Here is a 27061-nt window from a genome sequence, read left to right as displayed (position 1 = left end):
TAGATTTTAAACATTTGAACTGAACATTTGAGGATTGAGGGCCTTGCTCAGGGGCCCAGCAGTGGTAGATTGGTGGACCTGGGATTTGAACTCACAACTTTCCGACCAGTAGACCAACACCTTACCTGCTGGGTTACCATATCCACATACAGTAGCTGGAGCATGCGTGAACATTGAGGAATACCAAGATTTAGATCACTTAAAAAGATTGAGGAACCCTGAGAAAGCCATTGAGAAAGAACCTTTAAGAGGAACCTGAGAACCTTGAGAGGTCATCTTCTAGGTTACAGTGGATTGATTGGAATATTCATGTGTAAAAAAGTAAAGACAAATGATATTAAGTGTAAGGACGTTCACTATGAGAAGATGAATGAATCCTGGGATGAAAAAAGAAACAATATTTATGATTCCAGCAGCAGCTCATAGATATCAAATGTAGATAGCATTCAGGTGAGATGAAACACTGAAACCTGTTTTTTCACTGGTGAGGTTTTTTTTTGGTGTCCATCCATAACAGCAGAACTTTCTGTGTTTGAGTAGAGTCATAGTTTGTTTCCCTTCTTCTGCTCATATCAGTAGGCTAAACGAACGCTGTGCTCTCTGCAGGGGCTTTTGACAGAAAAAAGCAAAAAAAAAGGGGGAAAAGGAGCACAAACTTCACTTTATGTGACAGCAGTGTGAGACACAGCTGCTCCTATTGTTTTGCTTTAGCTTTTCTTCAGAGGAGCTCATGTGAGCACTAACACAACAGGCGGTGTGCTAATGTGTTTAATTATCTGCAAGGAACTGTTTTGTGAATTACACCGTGCTGCCTTATCTGGAGTCAGATGCAAAGATTGTGACATGTGGAGATGCATATTGAGAAATGTGTGTGTGTGTGTGTGTGTGTGTGTGTGTGTGTGTGTGTGTGTCCGCACCTTTGGAGAAAAGACTTTTCTTCGTTCTTTCTCTTCTATTCCACTCCTCGGCTGCTGCCATAATTGAAAGCAAGGCCTTCGAGCGGAGGTGTGAGCTGGGAGGAATAATACATCTCACTTAAGTTTCAGCCTCACACAGATCCCAAATGAAAAACATCAGCTTAGGAAAAGACAAGTCATCTATTCATGGACTGCAATGCCTCCATTTCACTCTCACCTCTCTCTCTCTCTCTCCCTCTCTCTCTGTCTGTCTCATCCTCTCGTTTTCAATTTCTCTGTCTGTCTTTGCTTCTTGTTTTTCTTATTTTACCTTTTCTTCATATTTTTCTCCTCTTCTTGCCTTTCTCCTTTTTGGCCTTCATACGTTTCTGTCATAAGCAAAGCAATGGAAGGAAAGCTAACCCTAACTGTCATAAATTTTTATAATTCAGTGAATTGTACATTAATTTTTTTCTGTGCATATTTTAGCACTAATCCACTACATCTAAAAATAAATCAGTAAATATATAAATAAAAAGAGATCTCATTATCTTTACATAATCTTCTCAACAGCAATAAGATCTGCTTTAATGATAGAAAGTTTAGATGGGAGATGGGACACTAAATAGTGAAATGGTTTGTGGACAATTGACCTTCATGCCCATACTGTACAGGCATTAAAATTCAATTCAAGTTTATTTGTATAGCGCTTTTTACAATAGACATCGTCTCAAAGCAGCTTTACAGAACAGAAACATAGAACAGAAGATAAACATAAGGAGTAATATAAAGAATTAAATATAATAAAAATTCAAGATTATTATTAGATATATATAGTTCACAATGTGTATGTATTTATCCCCAATGAGCAAGTCTGAGGTGACTCAGGCAGCAGTGGCAAGGAAAAACTCCCTTAAATTGGTAAAGGAAGAAAGCTTGAGAGGAACCAGACTCAAAGGGGAACCTCATCCTCATATGGGTGACACTGGAGGGTGTGATTATAAATATACAGATTATATATATATAACTATATGCTGTTAGAATAATACACTCTATACTCTTCTCTTTTCTTCTCTCCTCTTCTCTTGTCTGAAAGCGTTCCACTAGATGTTAAAGCTTTCCACTAGATGTTGACCAGTTCCAGTTCATCCCAAAGATGCTCAGTTGGGTTGAGCCAGAGTCAGTACTCTTTGTTCTTCCACTCCACAGCATATCTTTATGGAGCTTAGGAGTTTTGTCATGCTGGAACGGTGCCTTGGCCTCTTAGTTCCAGTAAAGAACGACATATGGGTTTGATGGTCAGGTGTCCATAAACTTTTAGCCATTGTGTGGGGTTCTTTGTGTAGGAGATGGAGATATTCACACAGTTTGTAAGCTTGATTCAATCTGGACTGCATTTTTGTCAGTATGGTTATTTTAATTCATTAAATGTACCAATAATTCTCAAATTTGCTGTGTTAATTAGACTGTGTATGAATATTTTGAGTGTAGCAGTAAACGATCTGGTCATCAAACTACATGATGTTCATTTTCAACAGAGATCTAGAGATAGAAACCAGCATGGTGTGTGTCTCATAAATAACAAGTGTAATTGCAGCAATCTTCTCTTCAAAGAAAAAAAATTTTTTTTCTGTTATTCACACTATTCTAGCCCTTTAATCTTAATAGTTATAGTTGTATACCAATCAATTCCTCCTCCTTCTGAAAAACGTTCCTTCTCTGAGACACGGTAAGCAAGAAAAGCACAGTATTCGAAGGATTTATTGCTGCTGACAAGAAAAATATCATGTTGTCTCCATGATCAAAGATAGCAACGTAATTACACTCACAGTTTTGAGTGATCCGGTGACAGGTGTGTCCATTTGACAGCAGTCTGGAACTTTCTTCTTTTTGGATTTCGGTGCCATGTGACATGTGTCATATGAATGCTGTCATCCAATGCTGTCTGTCTGCAGCTGACACACTTATTTAGATCCTTCCCTTCCAAGGATGACACTCTTACCAAAGATCCCTGCAGGCCTGCTCATACACACGGCATGCTGGTTTATCCAAAATGCATCTCTCTCAGCATGAATGTGTGTGTGTGTGTGTGTGTGTGTGTGTGTGAGGGATGCACATCTTCACTATTCTATAAATATAAACTGACATAACAGAAGTGTGGCCCTGGATGTTTGCTAAGTCTAATCTCATGAGAAATTCGAATGACTTCGAGCGACGAATATTGATCTTTATTTTACAATTTCATCCAAGAAACTTGGTGCAGTCTAAAGAATATTCATAATGCTGACATTAAGTTTACTAGAAAAGCAATGCACCTGAAATCAATATTAAAAAACAAATACAGGAGGCAGAAATCTTCTCATGTCTCTACTGTTCATTTCTAGTTAATCTTTAGCTGGCTTTCATGACTTGACAAAACAGCACAACCTCTCTACTAGCAAAGAAACAGGATAAGTGAAAGCGTAGCTAAAGAAATGCAGCTTTAGCAACTAATATTAGCTACTAGCTAGCCCTTGCTGACACAAGCCTACTAACACTTAACAATTAGTTTATATATGCTAAATAAATCTAAATAAATAAAAATGCCAAACAGCTACAGTTTGCTAAAGAAGAATCCAGAGAGTAAGTTCAGTGAACCCCATTATTTATTGTGCAAATAGGTTGTTAACACATTGCTAACACATTGAGGATTACTACTAAATACTTGCTAGCCCCTGCTGACAAAAACATTCTAACAATTAAAATAGCAAAATTAATTCCCTATCTTCAGAGAGAGAAAATAATTCAGAGATGAACCTTAGTGTGTTTCAGATAAAATATAGTACATTTAGGTAGCTAGCCAGACCATGCTAATACATTGTGAACTTATATTAGCAACTTGCTAGCCCATGCTGACACAAAACCTAATAATATTTAAGTGCTAAAATAACTTCCTACTAATCAATAAAGCTACAGAATCTAAAGAGTAAATTTAATAACCATAGTACATTCAGGTAGTTAGCTAGCTATTAGCCAGGCCTTGCTAACACAGGTTGAACTAATATTAGCTACTATCTTACATGTGCTGACAGAAAATCTAATCATATTTAGCTGGTAAAGTAAGAGGTAAAGTAACATTCAGCTAAAGAATAATTCAGGGAATAACTCCAGTGTTTTTCAGTATACAAAGTTTCTCGATAAACAGGATGTCAGATCAGGGCAAATGTCCATGTAGATACTCAGAACGGTATCTATAACACTATAACACTACCCCCACCCCACACACACTAGGGGGTCAAATAGGCTAACTACACTCTTGATTTTTTTTTTGTTTTTTTGTTTTTTTTTAGCACTCTACTCAGTTCATGTTGTGTTTCCTCAGAATACCAATGACACTAAACAAAGAAGTTGTAACACTTTAAAATAAATAAAATGGTTTATATTATGCCATTTTGTTCATTTTGTACTTTGGACATGTAATGTGAGCTTTGTTTATCTATTTTAGGTCATCCTTCATACTTCTTTAAGTAGTTCTACATAAAAAATCTAAGATATTTTTAATGAAACAAAAGATGATAGAGTAAATCAGCGTTGTCCAATCTTATACGGAAAGGGCCGGTGTGGGTGCCGGTTTTCATTCCAACCAAGCAGAAGCCACACCAGAGTCTACTAAAAGCCAAGAACAACTGATTAAACAGGTGGAATCAGGTGTGGCTTCTGCTTGGTTGGAATAAAAACCTGCACCCACACCGGCCCTTTGTGGATAAGTTTGAACACCGCTGGAGTAAATAGTCCATGCCTCGGATACACACACCTTGTCATGATGTTTTAAAATCAGACGACAGATGTTTTGAAATCAGATGACAGATGTTTTAAAATCATTTGTTGCAGTTCAAAAGAGATCAAATCAGGGAGGCTAACCAGCCCCTAGCCTCACTTCTTTGTTGCATTCTGTATATTTTTCTTATTGGTGGTACTCAGTTCCACAAATGTCCTAAAAAAACTACCTTATCACGTATGTGAACAGTAAATAATGAGATATTGATGCTAAAATAAAACTGATATATTTTATATTACTGATATATTTTAAATACAGCAGTGTGATACAAACATCATGCATAAATATGTTTATAGTATATTTACCATCCATAGTTAGATTCTGAAGGTAATTAGCAATGCTCTTGCTACAAATTTATTGTATATGATGTAGAAAGAAAGATATTTGTTTCATGCTCTTGCTACTGTTTAGCAATCCCAGATACCATTTTGAAGATTATTCTTTGTAGAATGTGTCCCTCCCCTTTTTATTCCCCGTGTGCTCTTATTTTCCTTCACCTCCCTCCATTAAACACATACTGGAGAAAGAGGCACGTTCATTACCTATCCGGATTGATGCGAATTAGATCTGGAGTCTTTCACATCTTATTTAATGTTCTGTTTGCATTCAAAAGGCATGTTAGATGTAATTGTGTGTGATTGTTTCCACAGGTACTGCTGTACACTGCTTTCACAGTCTGAGAAGCAGCAAGCAATGAAAAATATTCTGTAGCACTTTACGTAAAGCTATATAGCTTTTGTCTGCTCATAAATTTATGACAAATAACATCAATCTGTGTAAGTGGTTATAAAGGCTTACTATATACAGGCACTATTAGATATCAAGGCCTTTGTGAGTTTTGATGGCAAGTTAATGTAATATAGCATTACACATGAGTCAGAGTATGTTGGAAAACATACAACATTATGAAGAGCAAGGATTAATCAAAACAAGTCTGAGACCAGATAAAGATGGGATTAGTCACAAAAGCAACTAAGATGCAGGGGAAACTAGAGAGAGACATAGCTCAGATAGGAGAAGCTGTTCAAAGGACACCATCCATAGCACAGTCTAAGCACAATGTGCTATGTTTGGCAAAAAAGATTGAGAAGACCATCCTCACTCTGAAGCATGGTGGTGTTAGCATTATGTATAAGGTTATCCTTTCCTACTTGGCTGCTTCTTACCGAAGATAGCCTTTTGGACAGTCAGGGGGAGTTTATTTATTCATTCAACAACATGGTTTGCTAGGACTGACTGAGCCTTGATGCATGTCTTCCTTGTGTCCTAAGAGATACTGGTCCCAATCAAATAATGCTACAGGTTCAGAGGGAGCAAGGTTACCGTGCCCTGTCTAGTAAGTGTTTTAAGTTAGATGGGCAATGGACAGTTTATGGCTTTTTAGGCAAGCACTAGCTACAGTGACCTGGTTGAGGGAATGAAACAGTGTGGTTTTCTGGTAAAACTTGGAGGTTAGAAATAATTTGTAGCTTGAAATGACAAGGTATCGAACAAACACCTGAGTGACCTCTATGTATAGCAATAGCCAGATTTTTTGAATGTTGCAAAGGAGAAGTTTGCTTGACTGAGTCATTATAGCAGTGTGAGGCAAGATGTAAAGTTGGTTGTCCACCAGGACTACCCAAGGTTGCGTTCAGTGACAGACGGTGGGATCTAAGAGTTGTCCTGGGAGACCACATGAGGATGCATCTCCAGGGACCTAGAGCAGCTTTGCAGCTAGAAAATATAAGGACAGTCTAAAAAGTGTTCCATTAAAGCTTTATATCAACAGAAAGCCACAGCAGTCAGCTCACGTGCTATGCCAAATTTACATCAATATCGATGAAAGCAACCATTAAGACCGTTGAAATAAACCTTTGTAAATGTTTATGTAGATTTTTATTGGTAATCATGAATGGTTTATCTGCAGTAAGTGTCCTGTTGCCTTATGAGCCTCATGAGCCTTATGAGCACTGCCCTTTAAAGCTTCACCACTGCTATACACTCCATTGGGGTCCAGTTCGACAGAACAAATCTGTGTCAGAGTAGAAAGAATGACAGCTAAAGGATCTTAATACTTTTAGGGCTTCATCATAATTATCTCCCCAAGGGCTTGTCCTTGCTCTCCCTCTTGTCTCTGTATGCCTTTTCTAACTAAATCCTTTCCCAGCATACTTTTATTTCCTTTAGCTTTTCAAAGGTGTCAGAATTTTCTGTGTTGTCTTTCTTCATCCTGTTTTCTCCTCTACTCCAATCCTTCCACATGTATATATTATCATAAACAGGGGGCGGATATGCGTCAGGTTGATGTTTTTCAGAGGGCAACATTAACATTTCAGAGCCTGTGCGTGTGTATGTGTGTAGGTGTGATGTATGCGTGTGTGTGTTTGTATGGAGCATGGCGGCAGAGAGAAGGAACACTACAAAGAGAATCTGGCAGAAGCAGCATGCACCCGGTGCTGTCAGCTCTGATAACACCCCACTGATGAGAGAGGGAGGGAGTGCACACTCTTCTTTTCCTCAATGAGGCCTGATTTTGAAGTGCCCTCGTCTGTACTTATACTCTGTAGAGACGTTTTTAACAACATCGCTCTTGTCCATTCCAATTTGTATGGTTCAGCCTGCTTCATCTGAAGTCTGTAGTTAAAGCATTGTATTCACATTAAATTTTGTGTTTAAATTAGACTCTTATTAACTTATAAGGCTGTATTTTAGAACAAACCATTCCTTTTACATCCCAAAAAAATCATCATTTAGCATTACTACTGCATTATGTCATCATGGCTCTTTCAAAGTACCACCAAGCTGCTACTACTGTGCCCATGGGCAACTGCCTCAATTGCTCCAGCCTATCATGACTGACTCTTAACTCTGACCCCTGTCTAACCTTGCACACACACCAATTTAATGACCCTCATCTTAACTCTGAACTGAATAGCATGGCTGATCCTGATGTTCATGAATGACCTAGCACTTTCATACTAGTGTCACGACACCCCCAGCACTCTGGCTCCAGTATCATGTCTAACCCTGCACTCTGACCTCATTACCATGTCTAACCCTGCACTCTGAGCCCAGTATCATAGCTAATCCAGACATCATCCTAAGTATCAACACTAGTGTTGTGGCTCCCCCTGCAATCTGGCTCCAGTATGATAGCTGACCCTGCACTTGGAACTCATTATTATGTCTGATCCTGTACTCAGACATCATCATACCTGAACTGTCACTTTGGCTGCAGGATCATAGCAAATCCTGCACCCTGAACACTTTATCATGTATGACCCTGCACTCTGACCTCATTATCATGTCTGACCCTGAACTCTGACCCCAGTATTATGACACTCTGAAGACTCATTACCAAGGTTGATGATGACCCTGACCCTTATATCATGCCTAACTCCTCACATAATAAGGCCCCAGTAATATGGTTGGACCTGCATTCTGATGGATTATAGGTGAGCCAACACCCTTAAAATAGCTTTGTAACAAACTAGGATATATAGGTATCCATATTGCATTGCCTTGTACTTGTGCATGTGAAATGACAATAAAGTTGAATCTAATCTAATCTAATCTAATCTAATCTAATCTAAAGACATGACTTACACTGTACTGTAGCTACATATAGGGTGACATGATGGCTTAGTGTTTAACATCTTTGCCTCGAACCTCCAGGGCTGGGGGCTTGATTCCTGGGGGGATTCCTCTGGGTATTCCAGTTTCCAATCCCCAAACAAAATCCATGCATTATAGGCTGATTTATTTTATGAAATTTCTTTATTTATGTAACAATTAATCATGTCCCAATTTCTTTCAAAATCAAATTATTTTATTATTATCAGGTCTTAATCTTAATCATACTGAGTTTGTGATTCTCTGTGTTGAAGAATCTGTGTCACATGATAGTATAAGATGTAACATGACTCACACTGTCACACTCGGTTACCTTCATAATATTTTGCCAAAAGATGGCTGGTGAAAATATGTGACTATTCTGAAAAATAAAATAAAATAATGTAATCAAACAAGCACAGGCTAAACACAGAGTTATAACAGGAACTGGATTGTATACTTGCTACACAGCAAAGCATCTGTTTAACATAATATGTCATTATCAGGCAGGAACTGCAACCAAGACACTGGTAATATCTGAAAAAACAACATGGATAAGATCTATAAAACATGGTAGTACATCTCCAGTGCTATTAGCAGCATAGAAAAACCTCCCAGTAATTGTTATAGGCATAGCATCCTCTATCCAAAGAAAGGCCACTAATTGAGCTATAAAGAGTCATAAAATTGATGGACATGAGCGTCCGTGCTGCACACAAGTACTGGCACATCCTTAAATAGTGTAATAATTTTTTTTACATTTATACACAATGCACAGATTTATTATTTTGCATTTTTATTACACTTTTTTTTGTTCACCACTGTAGCCTTAATTGCAACGAAGCTATAAATGCAATTTGTGTATGGCTTTTTATTTTAACTGTGGCTTGACCCTCTCTTTGAACATAAGGGCACTAACTGTGTTTTTCCACATTGGAAAATTGGCTTCTTTTTTAAATTCCTGATCAATAACTAATATATATATATATATATATATATATATATATATATATATATATATATATATATATATATATATATATATATATATATCCGTACATATATGTACAGCAAGTTATCATTTAGTTTTTTTTTTTTTATTCTTTGACACTTTTTTGGTGAAAAAAAGCAAACATCAAAACATTTCTGCTATAATTCAGTTCCCATTTAAAAATGACACAAAACAGCTTAATCAATTCTAAACTCCACCCAGTCTCTATTCAGACTTCAAAAGTCTAATGTACTGCAGTCGTTGCCTGTGATGAAAAATATTCTCAATGGGCCACTCCTCTAATCCATCACCTACAGATCTGAACAATGAAACACACAAGAACCATTTTCTAGGGCTCAGGCTCGAGAGACAGACAGATGGTGAGATTAATCAGTAATAAACCCTCTGATGAGCATTACTCCTAGATTTATTAATGAGAGCTGTGCACCGGTGCATCTGCACTGGCTGGCTGATTAGTATGCGTTCTCCCCTGCACTCTATCGATTAAATGTTCCACCATTAGTTTCTTACTCCATTAATTACCATTTCTGGGTGCGACATTTTCATAAAACATATTTAAGGATTATGTTCGTGGCCCGATGTTCATGGCACTGTAATAAGTGAAGTTATGGATGGCCGAGATTGTGATCGTTATGTTAGGTCTCAACGATTTTGGGCCGTGCGGCAGTGTTATTGTGCTGTTCCACGTCATGGATGTCCTGGTAGAGCTGCAGTTAGTGGAGATTAATGAAGATGAAAGCGTTGTCATTGTCCTCTGCTGAAACAGAACAGAGATGATTCATCTGAGGAGGTACGACATTGGTGATTCTCGGCCACCTGAGACAAGACAGTTGCAGATTCTGAATGACATTATGTCAGGTTTATTTTTGTTGCCAGAGGCCTAACATGCTTTCTCATGACCAGCCAATGTGTCTTCCTGAAGTGAGCTGACTCACACAACAGTGTTTGGTTTGTATATTGTACTGTAACAGACCAATGATTTGGTTTTGGGCTGATAGACACTTTAACTCAGTGGTCCCCAACCTTTTTTTCGCCGCGGACCGGTCAATGTTTGATCATTTTACCACGGCCCGCTGGGGGTGGGGGGTGGCGGCTATACAATTAAATTTAAATTAATAATTTTAATTTAATTGTATTTAAACATTCCTTTTTAACTCACTACAATGCTAAATCAATGAGAACATATGGGGTAATAGAAGACAATGACACCCGAAGTGTGTTGCTTATGTCCAGTTTATTCCGTTGTTTTGTTTTGGTTGCTGTCACTGCAGAAAACCCCGCTTCACACAGATAGCATGTCGGAAATGGCAATAGGGATTTAAGTGCTGTGGTGACAATCTGAGGGTATTCCGCCATGACTTTAATCCAGAACACCGGCAGAGTTTCTAACTTTCTAACGACGTCTGTTTCGTACTCATTTTTGCTAATTTGTGGGTTAAATTTGAGCAAACACAATATACACATACACCAAGTACTGTTAAACACAAGTACCGGTGAACAGAGAGAAGAGCGATACACACCTTCTTTCCACCAAAGATACAACGCCACTGCCGCTTGCAGCCGCTCAGCTCCAGACGTCACTTAAACCCGACCCGATATCACGATATTTTGCGCATGCGCGGTATTGGTGCGGCTTTAGGTGACGTCTCTCAGCTCCCGGTTAACCTCTCGTCCATGGAAAGTCGCACAAACCCGAGAGAAATACACCACAGTAAATAAAATGGAAATAATTTAATGTTCCTTGGGCGGCCCGGTACCATATGGTCTACGGACCGGTACCGGTCCGCGGCCCGGGGGTTGGGGACCACTGCTTTAGCTGACTAATACAATCAGCTTTGAAGGTACATTGAAAAATCTAAAAACTATTAATAGCCAAATATTCCATATTGTCATATAAAAGCATAATAGTAGCTACAAGCAGTGATAAGTGATGTTTTTACTTCACACAATCAGGAATCCTAGCCTATGGTAGCAAAAACCTGGAAACAATTGGAAGAAAAAAGTTTTCCTTGGAGAGGCCTAACAAGCAGCAAACTATATTAAGAGAGAAAGCCGAGGCAGCCCAAGAAACCTGAGTAAATTGATATCGATCCTCTTTGGAGCGTCGTTCTTTCAGCACTGCCAGAGGTATGTCACCATCTCTGTCACCCCATCCTCGATGTTTTCTCCTCTTTTCATCCAGAAAGATAACCTGACTACTAAGTTTTTCATCTACCATGCCCTTGGTAATCATGTCTTCTCAGCCAGTATATAGATATTGGGGGAAGTTTAGAAAAAACAGGGATAATTCTCACCCAGCAGACTGTACGTACACTCCACAAAATGGCAACAAGGTCCTTTCTTTATAATAGTGCTGTTCTCTGAACATCACCCCAATCTTTGACATGCTTATAACAAGTTACTCATGAATTGAATTCGCTTCTACAAACCAAACGAAAGAAAAATGAATTATTTAATGGAGTTTGTTTGAGGAATGTTCTCAACAGTGTGTTCCTTGTTTGCTTAAGATGAATTAATATGAGCAGCTGCTGGTAAGCAGTGACGAGATTTATCTGAAATAAACAGATGCTGTACTACTGGATAAGGATCTTCACATGATGTAACACAAGCCGTTGACCAGCTGCAAACTGCAAACAAGATGATGTCAATTAAGTTCAGTTTCTTTTGTTTTAATAATTCCAATCAACCGTGTTATTTCATTTAAACACTTCATTCATAGAATAGTTTTGACATCACACACAGCCCTGAGGTCATTTTTTGTCGTCCATAAAGAATGAGTCCTGACTAAATAGAAAAGGAAATAAAGGAAATAGGTGTCAGAAATTTCATTCATTCATTCAAAACTAAGATCATTATGGATCATTGACAAAACTGTCACATTTGGAAAGTAAATGAACATTTACTTTCCAAATGTGACAGTTTTGTCAATGATCCATAATGATCTTAGTTTTACACCCAGAGTTTCTGGACTTTCTGGTTGAGTAAGCCAGGCAAATACAATAATGCACTATGGAAATTATATCTACAAATTGCAACGACTCCGGAATCAGAAACACCTTGAACTGGTCTGTGCTGCTGCCTTAGAAGTGCTTTTACTTCCTGAGAATCTGATAATGCAGGAAGCCCAGCTACTGCTTCTGGAGCTTTGATATGTTATCGTAAGTAAGCTCAGCTTGCTAAAAATACTTTTACTTCAAATATTATAACATTCATTCATTCATCTTCTACCGCTTATCCGAACTACCTCGGGTCACTGGGAATATTATAACACAATTTGTAAAATAACTGTAAAATAATACAGAGGTTCCAACATTCCAAACAAGGAAAAAAAAAACAGAAGAGGTTCTACTACTGTAGCACATATCTGGGATGACACCTTTTTTCCTAAAAGAGTCTATATTCCCCTGGTCATGCTATTAATAAACAAAACCATGGTTTTTGAATTCACAGGTCAAAATTCACCTAAATGAAGTAACCACTACCAAAAGCAAAAGCACATCTTGTATATCCTGCATCCTTTCTCCTACAATGAAGTGTCATTTCCACTGGGTAAATTTTATTCATGATCGATTTGACCAGTGATTTATCTGAAAATGTTCCTGTGTCTCCTGTATCACTATAATAAGGGGTCTAAAATGGTAACTACTATAGCTAGCATCTCTCTGGTACTACTAGATGGTAACTGTCAATAGAAATGAAACAGTCACAGTTTATCCAGTTTAAAAGTGCCTATATAAGAGACACCTTGGAGAATGACTTATTTCTCTGCCAGACTTATTTCCTAATCTGAGCAAATCTTCTCACACATTAAGTTAGATCTTGCTCCTCAATTGTTCCTCCGGGTCTGTTGAAAGTACTGTATATTCGGCTCCAGTAGTGAGGAGAAGAGAAAATGCCATCAATCCTAGTAACTAGACTCGGAGAGGTGTATCTCCTAACTAGACAAGGAGATACACAAGGTTATCTAATTCAGGGGTTCCCAAACTTTTCAGACCAGAGTACCAATCCCGCCTCCTTCTGCAGAAAGTTTGACCAATCTCCGCTGCTCTTGCTTAAGGTGCAACCAATCCACCAGCTCCTGCAGAATGTGTGACAAATCCCACACTCTCTCAGACAGAAAGATTGACCAATCCCAGCAGTTCCCACAGAAAGTTTGCCCAATCCCTTTGCAGAAAGTTTGACAAATCCCAACAGCTCAGGCTGATAGTTCAGCAAATTCCATCCACTCCTGCAGAAATATTGACAAATCCTAACTGGACCTGCAGAAGGTTTCACCACTCCTTCCAACACTTGCTGACGGTTTTACCATACCCACTCACTCCCACCGAAGGTTTGACCAATCCTACATGCACCTGCACAAAGTTTGACCACTCAGGTCAACTCCTGAATGACATCTTACCATTCCCACCTTCTCCCAAAAGCAAAAGTTTAAAAAATAAATCTTAGTTAGATCTATTGCCCTGAGGAAGAAGTTGTTTTTTTGTGTTTTTGAAAAAAGCTGTTTGTTCTATGGGGCTTTTTGTTGGAGAAATGGTGCTTGTGCTTGGAGCTGTTTTCAGCCCCATTTCACCCTTTTTCAATTTAACTGCTAAATGTTCTGGAAAATATTTTACAAAAAAACATACATTGTCTCTTCAATTTAGGTCTAGTACCTGTTTAAGTACCCGCTCTTATTACATCAGTATTTCACCAGCTTGTCCTTCCAAAAAGATTTTTCAACACACCTTTCCTCCGATCCACTGTGTCAAACTGAGATGTCTTGTGACCAGCTCTTCCTCATCATAGGGCTTCAGATTTCCCTAGGGCTTGTTTTCTTTTCCTTTGACTCTCGCATCCATTTTGTCATCCACCACCCACATCTCAAAGTTCTCAGAAAGCCTCTTATCCGCTGCGCTCCATTATCCTCCCAACACTACTGCACAGTAAACTTCACCACCATCTATCAGCCTCAGAGCCGCTTCAGGCCCTTGTGGGCGGAAGCAGGCTCAGAAAAGAGCCACCGCAAAAATTCCTCGTCCCCTTGACACGGACGACTGTGTACTGGTGAAGAAATCTGCCAGAACCACTTATCCAGGGCTGGTGGGTCAAGCACAAATACATTTGACTCACAGCAATGTTCAGGTGAAAAAGCCTACATAACAGAAACTAAAGAAAATGGAGACAAAAAGAAATAAACACAGATTTGTACTTTAGATCCATCAGTCTAATGGGATTAGGATCGTGGTGATTCCTGAGCATAGCCTCGAGTTATAAACCTTTCTTTGAGAGCAATTTGGACCATTTCCCATTTTTCACTCATATAATTTGTCTAAAACGGTGTGTTGATTTATACACTCTGAGGTATGTGTATGTATGTGGATGCGATTGATGAAATAATCTCATTTACTAAGTTAATGACCCTTGTCAATATGTGTTGTGGCTGGATGATAAATTGTACATTTGAGCACTACACTTTCACCACCTGCTTCATTAATGAATCGATTTCGAGCTTTTTTCTATGCGAGCAGATTTTGAACAAAACTATTCATAACCTTGTAGTGATTCTTTCTAATGTGCCAATACAGAAAATTCAGTAGCAGTGAAAGGCTCGTTAATTCTTGAAAACCTAATTTTCTTTGTTATGTATGTATCTCTCTGTGGATTTATTTCTCACTTCTCATTAATAGACACTGGAGCAGTGTTGGGAAATGTTAGTCCAGACCTCGATAGGATCCCTACAGAGTCAGGGAGAGGAAAAGGGGTTCTGCTTGCGCAAACACCTTATTAAACTCATTACATCTCGCAGGGGACGGCAAATTAAGGGCGCCTTCTTCTCCATGCTGTTTTCTGATAAAACTCCCATTATGCTTCTCCGGAAATAAGCAGCACAGTGATGGAGGCTGTGTAGTTTATTTAAACAGTGCAGCTTTATAAAGCTGTGAGCATGAAAGAAGGTCTTAATGTTTATGGTAAAGTATGTAACTCGGTGGGTTTCCAATTTCTGCACAGTCTGAGATCACAGTCATTGATGCCTTTAAATAGTAAATGAAAAGAAACATGAATTTGTTCGAAATACATGAGATGAAAATAGATACTTTCAAATATTCATTCATCTCAGGCGTCATTGGGCATCAAGGCAGGATACTCCCTGGACGGAGTGCCAACCCATTGCAGGGCACACACACACTCATACACTACGGACAATTTTCCAGAGATGCCAATCAACCTACCATGCATGTCTTTGGACTGGGGGAGGAAACCAGAATACCCGGAGGAAACCCCCGAGGCACGGGGAGAACATGCAAACTCCACACACACAAGACGGAGCCTGGAATCGAACTCCCAACCCTGGAGGTGTGAGGCGACATGCTAACCACTAAGCCACCGTGCCCCCTGCTTTGAAATATATTTTTTTATATATATATGTGTGTGTGTGTGTGTGTGTGTGTGTGTGTGTGTGTGTGTGTGTGTGTGTGTGTGTGTGTGTGCATTTGCATAGACTATTTGCACCAGAGTGAAAATTAAATGACAGATTTTCTCTCCTAATTCCCAGATGCAATCAAGTGGAGAAAATCAAGCTCTTGGCAAAATTCCACTTGAACAGCTGACATATTTAAGTCATATTTACAAGTGGAAAATTCAAGCATCTGGATGCTACACAAGTTAATGTGCAGTCAAAAGTCGGTGTGTATTTTCAGAGAAAAATAATTTTTTGTTGTTTTTTAGTTGTTTCTAAAAAGTTCTTTGAGTAGAAAAGAGTATAGAGAAAAGAGCAGTGTCAGCATGGTGTGTGAATTCTGCCTCTGATTGAGGTTCCTCAACCTCAGCTACATTGCTCCAGTTCATAATTGGCTTCTACAAATAAGTGAGATTTTTTTTAAATCCTTCTTACACTCTCATTTTAGTTCCTTTAGTTTGTACCTGTCTGCAATATTTTCTAATAAACTTGACTTGTGAGATTTCCCAAAAGTTCAAATAAACTAGTAGCTTCCTAAATATATTCACTATGCATACAGTACTTACTGTACATAGTGACTATATTAAAAGGTAAGGTATACACAATATGTTTTTGTAAGACAAAGCTCTGTTTGTTTATAATATTCAATAAACCTTTATCCTAAAAAGCTAATTTTAGCCTAATTGCCTTTTTAACATCAAACCTATGTGTATAATGTAAGCACTCCTGAGCAAATGTTAATTAAGTTGCTAACAATACTACAGTCATTGTTTATAATATTATATTGATACAAATGTTTGTATTAAGGTTAACTTAGCTTAGCTAGGTTCTAATTGCAAGATATAGTATTTTAACTTGAAAAATGTGGCTAGTAAACCTGGCTAGCAAATGTAGAAAAAAAGCTACTCCTAAAGAGGGAACATTAGCACAGCTAAGCCTTGGTTGCAAAATATTAGCACAGAGCTTAAGTGCTGATATACTGTAGCATGCAATTATGTGAACTGTGAGCCCAAAGCTAGTCGGACATCATTAGTTTAATGTCTTAACCAAGGATACAGCAGGTATAAAATATGAAGAAACAAAAATAATAATTATAGCTCAGTTAATAAAGGGTTCAGTTAATAAAAAGTTCAATACAGAGACTAAAATTGGAGTGACTTATCATAAGGTCTAAAGATATTTAATGTAGAATATGTATTTTTGTTATATAGTATAAAATAAACATTAAAAATGTGCTGAATTATGCAGAGATATAGAAAATTCCACAGAAACACTACATTAAAAATGAAGTGTTTAATTTGTGTGGAAGTAACGGAATAGAGACAAATAAATTGTATAAGCTTTCTTTCTTTTGATTTTCTTCTATGCAACATTTTCTTGAACTAAGCATATCCATCATTATATTCAAGCAAATAAATAAATAAATAAATAAATAAATAAATAAATAAATATGACCTTTATAGCAAAGCTTAGTTACTGTATATGCGGCAGAAATTTTTAGGAAAGAAACGGAAGAGCTGAGCTGCTTTTCTTTATTAAATATGTCAGTCCTTCACAGCTCGAGCTCTCAGCTAGGGTTAAATCCATAATAATGCAATAATTCTGCACTTGATAAGAAGTCACCATTCACATCTGCGAAAAAAGAGGAGCTCTGAAATGAAAGTAGTTCATACTCATACTTACTCAAATTACATCCCTCGTATCATTTGTTCTAAAAATACATAGTACTGAACAAATTAAAGCAGATTGCTTAACCAACACCCCAGGCCTTTCAGCTCCATACAGCTTTAAAATAAAATCACTTTTCCTTATTCTTCCAGTGATATTTTATAGAGGCGAAAATCATTTGATTTTTCTGCAACCAATCTCATATGAAGGAAAGGCTAAAGTTTATTAAACCTGACATTTGCATGTCCATTTATTTTTCTCTGACTGAACCTTTTGTTAGCAAGAAAAGGATAGAGATGTGTACTGTATATATCCAGAAAACACATGCTGTAGCCTTTTTATTTCTTCTGGAAGAAGGAAAAAAAGGAACAATTTATCATGTTGATGTGATGTGACACATAGCGGATTTACTGTTACAACCTCAAAGTTGATTATTTGCCTAAAACATCATGTCCTGATTGTCCTGTTTTATCTGTACTGTATATAGTTACGTTTATCATTGTGGAACATGTGGGAGACTAGTTCACCTCTATTAACACTGACATCATAGCAGCTATAAACAAAAATCATACCCTCAACAGCCTTTTTTCTCTCTTAAAGTAAAAAAAAACACACTTTGTCAACATGTTACAGAAAATCCTCAAAGCTTAAACTCCTCTGTGCTGAAGACAGAAAAGCCAGAATATTTCAAATGACATCTTTATCTAATTAACTGTTATAAAGTGCTGATGCAGGGGGGCACGGTGGCTTAGTGGTTAGCACGTTCGCCTCACACCTCCAGGGTGGGGGGTTCGATTCCCGCCTCCGCCTTGTGTGTGTGGAGTTTGGATATTCTCCCCGTGCCTTGGGGCTTTCCTCCGGGTACTCCGGTTTCCTCCCCCGGTCCAAAGACATGCATGGTAGGTTGATTGGCATCTCTGGAAAATTGTCCGTAGTGTGTGATTGCGTGAGTGAATGAGAGTGTGTGTGTGTGCCCTGTGATGGGTTGGCACTCCGTCCAGGGTGTATCCTGCCTTGATGCCCGATGACGCCTGAGATAGGCACAGGCTCCCTGTGACCCGAGGTAGTTCGGATAAGCGGTAGAAAATGAGTGAGTGAGAGTGAGAAGTGCTGATGCTGGAGATTTATTCTATTCATTATAGAAATGTTCAATAAACATATTCCTATAAATATCTTTTTTTTAATCCCCCGAATGGTAAATTCTCAGTGAACTGGCTGTTACTATAAAAAGAAAATGTAAATGAGCACATTAATATTAATGTAATATTTTTATTTTCTTATGGACAGAACTATTATCAGAGATTCCTTTATATAAAAAAAATTTAAAAAATCAATAATTACAGACCATTCATAATCAAGAATTAAACGAACTGTAGTATAATGGAAACTGAAGCATACTGTAGATTTGTCTTGATATGTAACAGGATCATTTCCTAATACCTACATAATATAACAAAACAAAACAAAAAACCCTCATATATTGAACAACCTCACAATCTATTGTTTGCCTCATAAAATTATGATGCAGGTCACAGTTTCTAGTTTCTTTCTTTAAGACACACAGACAGATCATATTTATTCCCTGGGTTGGCAGGTTTGTGTTTTTAAGCCATTTTTACCAGTACGCTGGTGTTCCATTCCACCAGCAGAATAGAAATATAGGACATTTTCAATCAGTGTGTCTAAGACGTGTGTTTTTCCTTCTGTTGATAACCTTACACAGAAATTTAGTGGTTAAAGATAAATTGGAGCTTCTTATGAATAGACACTTGGAGCATCTCAGAGAGCAGAAATGGGTTTGATTTCAACATTTACTTTGAATATACAAATATTTGTGTGGGTAAAATATAATTTTTTGTTGAGTCCTGAGTGTAACACCACTGCCGAGTGATAACACCACATAACCACCACTGCCGAGTGATAACACCATATAACCACCACTGCCGAGTGAAACATGACAAAGACATTCAATGAACAACAGGGACACAACAAAAAAAGCAGGAAATGACTTGATGATGATGATGATGCTGATGATGATGATGATGATGATGATGATGATGATGATGAAAGTCAATCAGAATGTCTTAATTTTATTAGTTAATTAAAAAAAAATTGTGGCCTATAAAAAAATTAAAGCCTGTAGTTTACCAAGATCTTGTTTTAGCAGATAATTGAAATGACTATACATTACTGCTATTATCTGCAATTATTATCTGCAAGTATTTTTCTCTTTACTGCAATCATCATTCATTATCACAATTATTTATATTAGGCAGTTATTTGCACATCCATCCATTGCCTATTTGCATTTGTAACCACTGTATATATCTAGTGTATCATCATTCTGCTTACCTCCATCTGTTAACCTCATTAACCTTAATTATTTTCTTCATTACAGGTAATCGTTATATCGAAGTCCTGTACAATGTTATCTTAACTTCTTGCACCATATCCTTTTTTTTTTTTTCATTTAACTTGTTTACTATTTACTTGTTAACTATGTTTTGGATGTTAACTCTAGTTTCTTGCTTCTGTCCTCATAGACAGACTATAAAATTAATGAATAATGTTGAACCTGAACTAACCCACCATAATTCTAGCATGTGAGCATGTTCTTGATCATACGTTATATATGTTTCTTCTAATTTACCAACAGAATGGCAGGTAAATGTTCTTAAAATGAAAGACAGAACATGTGGACTCTGAGGTGGATACTTGCTGTACCACGGATGATGATCTACAGACATACGTACAGCAGATCTGGCATTATAGGAAAGTGTATAATAGGCTGGAGTTAGGACTGCCTTTATCAACACTAAGTCTAAGACCAGGACTAGGACCGGGAGAGTCAAGTTTGAGTCTTAAGGTAGGTAAGATTCAAGATTTATTTGTCATACAGTTATACACAGTTATACACACTCGAAGTAAAATGAAAACTCAGTCTACTCCTCCAATAAGAAATCTACATAATATAAAGAAAATAGAATTTGGCTTGCAAAAATTACATTTGATGTGCAATTAGGTTACCAAGCACAAAACCCATCAAATCCTTTTCTAGACTAAAACTAGTTGGCATTTGTGCGTTTTCTAGAAGACGGAATTACATCTTGTCAAACTGTGTGCATCAAAAAAGAAAACACACGCTGAACATATTTTAGCAACTTTTGGATGAGAAAAAGACCACAAAGACCAAGACCTTGTAAATGTACTAATGAAAATAAGTCTGAGACAAGCTAATTTAACATGTGGTGACTCAAGTGATTAAGGCTCTGGGTTATTAAACAGAAGGTCGGGGTTCAAGTCCCAGCACTGCCAAGCTGCCACTGTTGTGCAGTTGAGCAAGGTCCTTAACCATTTCTGCTCAAGAGGAACTGCATCATAGCTGTCCCTGTGCTCTGTCTTTAACCTCCTCAGTTGGGATATGTGAAGAAACGTATTCTACTGTAATGTGTTTGTGGTTATAATAAAGGCTTCTTCTAAAAGTGTCTTGTCACTGAAGTCCCACAACCCTAAGCATATGCACCACAGTAAGCTTGTTTAATTTCACAGAAAAATCTGTGTCTCCATTTTCTGATGCCAAACTTACACTACTTGAGCTAGTTGGTAAGTTGTAGCTCGGTGGTTGAGGTGTTGGACTTCTGCACAGAAGGTTGTGATTTTGAATCCAAGGGCCACCAATCTGCTACTGCTGGGCCCCAAAGCAAGGCCCGTAACCCTGAATGTTTCCGATTTTTAAGATGTAGTAGGGCTGGATATTTTGAGATCTGGCATCCATGGTTAACAATATCATATGTTCATGAGTAATTTTAAGAGCATGAGGAGATAAACATGTTGTAGTGACTCAAAACAAATTGTCCACAAGGTTGTACTTCAGGGATTAATTTCCATTATTATATACTTTTATAATAATCGCCTCACACCGCCTCACACCTCCAGGGTCAGGGTTCGATTACCGCCTCCACCTTGTGTGTGTGGAGTTTGCATGTTCTCCCCGTGCCTTGGGTGTTTCCTCCCCAGTCCAAAGACATGCATGGTAGGTTAAAATTGTAAAATTAAAAATGTAAAATTGCCCCTAGTGTGTGATTGTGTGAGTGTGTGTGTGAGTGTGTGTGTGTGTGCGCCCTGTGATGGGTTGGCACTCCGTCCAGGGTGTATCCTGCCTTGATGCCCAATGACGCCTGAGATAGGCACAGGCTCCCCGTGACCCGAGGTAGTTCGGATAAGCGGTAGAAGATGGATGAATGAATGAATGAATGAATGAATATGCTTTTATTATATACAAACTGTTAAATTAAACAATTTTTTGCTAACAGAAAAACTGAATACAAGGTCTAAAGCCCATGTTCTCCCAGCAGGTAGCATTGAAACAAGCCACACCTAGACCTTTAAGCATCACCTGCCCTGCACATCACAAGAAAGCAAAGGTTAACAAAATTAACATTTAAATAAGGCAAATAAATGGCTCCTACATTTGTGTTTTTCATATATGCACATATTTATAACATTCTGTACACTACACACACACACACACACACACACACACAGTCTTGCTGTTATATAAAAATCCCCAGGGGTTTCAATTACCTCAGTACCAGTGTTGGGCAGCTTTCCTGGTCCAGAGGGATCAGATACTGAATGAATACAGTCTGAGCTCCCAAAAATGCCCAAGGTCCACACTGAGAACTCATCTAGAATCGTTTAACAACACAAGCTGAAAAACAGTGCGAGGGGGAAAAAAAAGGAAATGTGTAGGTTAGAGTTGTTTAGTTCTGAGGTGAAGGCTTGCTTTCAGTCATACACTGAGTGTATAACACATTGTTGGATATGAGTGCAGTTCTACAATGCAGGCTGACTAAAGATGATTTCATTTGGTACACTTGCTTGGGGGTTTGCCCCAGTCTTATCCTTGACTAGCCTGCTTTTATACCAAATTCTGTTAAAACCAAGGCATGTTATAGTTGTGCAATGCTTTCATCATCAGCATGAGTACAAATGGATAGAATTGTATGCTTTGAGCTTTTCTGGCAGTGATTTCTTTTTCTTTCTTTTTTTTTCCAGTAACCCATTTTCTTCCAATTTATTCATTTGCAGATTCCTATCCTGTAGCTACAATAGTTCTTCTCTATCACACAACTTCTACCAACCAAGATATGCTTCTTCTGATAATCTCCTGAATCTTTTAAACATATTATGTTATAGAATGTTATAATGTTTTTTTTTGCTAATAGGACAATTGACATTTAATTCAATTATATTTAAAAAGTGGCTTTTAACAATTGACATTGTCACAATGCAGCAGAAATCCATAAGTAGATTTAGATTCTTTAAGAAAATGCTAGAGGTGACAGTGGCAAAGCAAAAACTCCTTGAGATGTCCTGAGGAAGAAACCATAAGAAGAAATTCAAAAGGGTAGCAATCTTTTTCTGACAGAGTGACATAGCAGGGTTATACACTATAAAGCCAGAAACTATTTAGACTCCAGGGCCTGTATTCATGAAAATTCTTAGTTTAAAGAGTTGCCCCTAGCTCCCAATTCTTAGAAATATGGGAGTTTCCCCTTAAAATTAAAGAGAAGATCCTGGCAAAGATAAAATTTATTCGTAAGGATAAGAGCTCATAAGGTCAGAAACTCTTAGGAGTAGTGAGGAGGACTTTTAAGAGGATTAAGAGTTTCTTTATCAGAGGAGAAAATGGCCAAAAGGTGAAGAGGGAGAAGAAATGTGTTGTATATAATATTTAATAATGATAGTGAGTTAATATGATGATACAGATTACATTGTGTAGGGATTAATTTTGTTACGAATCATATTAGAGATAACATCTCTGACACAGCACAGAAATGCCGTATATATATATATATATATATATATATATATATATATATATATATATATATATATATATATATATATATATTCTGCCGCTATGGCATTTAGAGAGACGCTAACACCTCCGAAACAGAGCTAAAATGCCATGGCAGATGAAATGATATAATATGGCTTCATGACATTTCTGTGCTGTGTCGGAGATGTTTACATTTACATTACATTTATAACATACAGATGTTAGCGCATTTCTAATATGATCGGTCACGAAAGTAATCCCTACACGATATAGCCACAAATATCTTAACATAGAGACAAAGTGAAGGCTTATAAGAGACCAGATTTTAACAGGTAACAGGGTAGTAACAGGGTCAGCCTTATCCTCTCTAAGATAAAAGTTCCTCTGAGATTATTCCTGAATCACTCTTAAGAAATGATTGCTAGTTAGAAATTTCTTAGCTAAATTAGGCGCTCTCTGAGATCATTCTTAGAAGCTTTATAAATATTGGCCTTGATCATCACCTCCATACATGGTACTTCCTTAAAGTAGGAAGCACCCTTTCTGCTGCTGTATACATTTTCTTGACCATAGACATAACACTTACTGCTGTATTCTGTCAAGCTGTACATGCTACAATCCTGAGATAGTAGTGATCATGTCCCTTCTGCTCTTGGGACCTGCTGATCCTTCCTGATGCCCTACATCTCATTGGCGTCTCATCACTTGGAGGCAGCTCACTGCTGCTGCTGATGGACCTCATGGACAGACTGGAGATATGCATGAGAATGTACCAGTGAATGGTACCACAGAGGAACCATGAAGACAGCTTTGGACTGCAATTGCTATGAACAATTGAAGCTTATTTGAAGCTGATATGAAGCTTCTGTACTCAAGTGTCCATTAGTGATTATCATTTCATAACGTCAACAAGAATGTCTTCATGTTCAAACTAGAATTAATTTCCTTGTCCAACTGAATTAATTTTTTGACCATATAGTGTACAGTTAGAGAAGGAAAATTATTTATTACACTTTCTGCTGTCACCTATATAAGGATGAGTTTCTTTTTAAGTCTGGTTCCTCTCAAGGATTCTTCTTTACTCCTGTCACCTCTGGCTTGCTCATTAGAGATACATGTACATTTTAAATGTAATTCATTATATTTCAGTATAGCTGTATATTGTTAAAAGCACACTCACTCATCTCTCTCACTCATCTTCTACCGCTTATCCAAACTACCTCGGGTCACGGGGAGCCTGTGCCTATCTCAGGCATCATCGGGCATCAAGGCAGGATACACCCTGGACGGAGTGCCAACCCATCGCAGGGCGGACACACACTCTCTCAATTTTCCAGAGATGCCAATCAACCTACCATGCATGTCTTTGGACCGGGGGAGGAAACCGGAGTACCCGGAGGAAACCCCCGAGGCACGGGGAGAACATGCAAACTACACACACACAAGGCGGAGGCGGGAATCGAACCCCCAACCCTGGAGGTGTGAGGCGAACGTGCTAACCACTAAGCCACCGTGCCCCCTGTTAAAAGCACAATACAATAAAATTAAATTGAATAGAATTCATCATAAAGACTGTCCTGTGCTCAGCTCAGGACTTTTATTTACAACCTGCTCATGCTGGAAATCCTGCAAAGATACTTAGTACTGCTGATCTTTTCTCTTCCACACCTGTATACTGTAATGGTTTCTAATCCTACTATCCAATATGGGAATTGCATTATCCGACTTTGTTTTCCCCTGAAACTCTTGCTTATCAGTCTGTACCTCGTGGAGATGACCGCTTGAGCCAAATTCGTTTGTCGTATTCTGTCTTGGTTTTCTGGTCATGTGAGACCTGGCATTTGTGTCGCATCTGCAGCTGCACCATCTCAGCCGTCACAGACGGGACTGCTCATATGTCACAGTTATTATTGACTTTACACATTTGCAGTTGAGGTCCATGAGGACAGCATGTGTGTTAGTCAGGGTGAAAAAAGAAAGAAGACCTTGCTTTTGAAGAAGAGCTTTGGCTGTGTTTTTACCTCACTAAAAAATAAATAATAAAACGATTATTTACAGTATAACATTTCTTTAGCTTCTTTTACCTGACTAATACACTATGCCAAGAGTTTTGGGATGCCTGCCTTTACATGCACTTGAACTTTAATGACATCCAATTCGTAATCTATAGGATGGCCCACCTTCTGCAGCTATAACAACTTCAACTCTTCTGGGAAGGCTTTCCACAAGGTTTAGGAGTGTGTTTATGGGAATTTTTGACCATTCCTCTAGAAGCGCATTTGTGAGGTCAGGCACTTGTTGGATGTTGGACAAGAAGGCTTGGGTGGAGACCTGACCAAAGGTGTTCTATCGGTTTGAGGCCAGTCGAGTTCCTCCACACCAAACTCGCTCATCTATGTTTTTATGGTCCTTGCTTTGTGCACTGGTGCACAGTCATTTTGGAACAGAAAGGGGCCATCCCTAAACTGTTCCCACAAAGGAAGATAAAATTGTCCAAAATGTCTTGTTAAGAGTTCCTTTCAATGGAACTACAGGGTCAGGCCCAAGCCCTGAAAAACAACCCCACACCATAATCCCCCTTCCACCAAAATTTACACTTGGCATATTGCAGTCAACAGGTACCGTTTTCCTGGCAACTGCCAAACCCAATTCATCCATCAGATTGTCAGACAGAAAGGTGTGATTCGACACTCCAGAGAACATCTCCACTACTCTAGAGTCCAGTGGCAGCATGCTTTGCACCATGCATCTGCACTGATTCTGCAAATGATTTGGAAGGTTGTCCCAAAACTTTTGTCAATATACTGTATATGCTTCAAAAATCTTCTACATCATAATGCTTCCTCATTCATTTAATGTTTCTAGAAATAAACAGAAATCTTATTTTCAATTTCACAGCCCTCATGTTGCAGCCCTACAGGTATCATTATTATGTCTGTGATTCATGATACTTTTAATTAATGATGTCCATTGCATCAGTTACAGTTAAATTATTTTGTAGCATGTGTCTGATGAGAATCTATACATTTCCCTGCAAAGGTAAATAAACAGAAATCATGTTTACTCCAAACTCACTTATAATAGAAGTTTAAGGGGATTTGTTGAAGCATCAGGAAATGTTTATGCATGACATATTTTTGAACCCTTTTCTGAAATCTTAAGTCAAGCCTGCTCACTCCGAATCTCATCCTTTCAGAAATGGGACTATGTGCTCAGAGAAAAAAGAAATTGTTTGACTGTTGGATGGATGAAAAAAAAAGTTTTGTAGTAATACTATGTTGCTTTAAGGTGGCACGAGTGCATAGTATTGCTATCTCACAGCTCCAGATTACCTGGTTTAATATTGAGCCTGATCCAGTTTCATCTATTTCCTGTCCCAGGTCTGTATGGGGATCCGAATAAGAATGAGGTCCCCTTTGAGCCTGGTACCGCTCAAGGTTTCTTTCTCTACCATCTAAGGGAGTTTTTCCTTGCCACATGTGGTAGCTTGGTGGTTAAGGTCTTGGACTACCAGTTGGGAATTAAAATCCCAGGTCCACCAAGCATCCACAGCAGCATCCTTGAGCAAGGCCCTTAACCCTAAATTGCTCAGTTAATAAAGTGTAGGTTCCTTTAGATCAGGATGTCTGCCAAATGCTGTGAATGTTAATTTTTATGATTACATTTGACTCTACCAGCATGCTCCCAGAAAACATAGCGCAGTAAAAATGTCAACAGTCATGATAATTGATGGTGAGTTAATTCTGCCTCTGACAGTTCCTCAGGATGCGCTGCATCACTAGACAGGTTCATA

Source organism: Tachysurus vachellii, chromosome 5 (genome assembly GCF_030014155.1).
Source record: "Tachysurus vachellii isolate PV-2020 chromosome 5, HZAU_Pvac_v1, whole genome shotgun sequence".
Lineage (NCBI taxonomy): Eukaryota > Metazoa > Chordata > Actinopteri > Siluriformes > Bagridae > Tachysurus > Tachysurus vachellii.
This window is presented reverse-complemented; position numbering follows the sequence as displayed.